The sequence below is a fragment of the Hakea prostrata genome, chromosome 2 (assembly GCF_041222555.1).
Source record: "Hakea prostrata isolate BN-2017 chromosome 2, UWA_Hpros_2, whole genome shotgun sequence".
Lineage (NCBI taxonomy): Eukaryota > Viridiplantae > Streptophyta > Magnoliopsida > Proteales > Proteaceae > Hakea > Hakea prostrata.
The window spans coordinates 61,286,032-61,287,324 of NC_142601.1; positions in this window are offsets into that span (position 1 = coordinate 61,286,032).

Here is a 1,293-nt window from a genome sequence, read left to right on the forward strand (position 1 = left end):
ACATAGAAGGTCTTCAAGCATTCCAACATCTACGAAAATTAATGAGTTAAATGAGAACAAAAACTAGGCATCATATATCGTAGCACATTTCAAATATTTAAGTACAACATAAACCAATTAAACAAGGAATAGTACCAAATTTGTGATACACAAAGATGGATCATCTTTTGGAAGTGATTGAGATCTCCATTGTATTCATGCTTATTGCTGGATCAACTTCGTTAGGAACTGATTGTTTAGTGGCTAAGAAAGGTCTGGGTGGCAGTTATAAAATTTCATGACTTCCTTCTTGCATCTCCATAACTTTTGTCATGGAAGACGATCCCCAAGCTTTAGCTGAATGCACCATAATGCTACTATGATCAACTTCTTATCTATTTCCTTTTCATCCTCTTTGTTGCATCTCAATTCCTCAAGTCTCACACTAGCTTTTGATGCAATGATAAAAATTGATCAACTCTTGTTGGAGAGAGAAAACAGTGAGATGAACAATTAAACTTTGATCATTGATTCTTGAGGGATCATGCTCGCAAGTGTAACTTTTTTTATTATTATTTATTCTTAATTTAATAAAATGGCATTTTAACAAAAAGAAAAAATAACTTATGAATAGTGCATGACCATCCATTGGCTGTTTCGTTGATTCACCATGATCATTCATTCTTCCATGAAATTTAACGAATTTTAAATTAGACAAAATTTTACACAACACATGCAGCTTCTACCCTTATAAAACCATGTCGTGCTTCAGCAATTAATGCGCAGCACTGAGTTGCCTAATTGTGGTGGTTGAGATCGAATCTCACCACTTTAGATCTGAACTGTAGACAGCTCAGTGCTGCGCGTCTGGAAGCCAAACGCAAACCAGCAATATTAATTAAAAAGTTGAAATGATTGTCTCCATTCACTTTCAATATTAAAAGTGAAAATGAGATAAATCATGATAAAAGCTAACAATACTAATTAAAAAGTAGTGATGATTGTCTCCATTTGCTTTTAGTATTAAAAGTGAAAATGAGATAACTCATGATAAAGCCAACAACACTAATAAAAAAGTGTGGATGGGTGTCTCCATTTTTGAACGATTGAGAAACTCTCATTTTTTAATCTAGAAAGTCGAGCAAAACCATCTAGGGGAATCCTAAGGAGTTTTGCTTTGAGTATTAAAAGTGAAAATGAGATACTGTACTCATCATCGATAATGACAACTAAAACCCTAATGAGCTAAGCCATCACTTTAAATTTTCTTTTCTTAGTAGCGGTACTCAATTGTAGGGATCGAAGAAGGTAGTT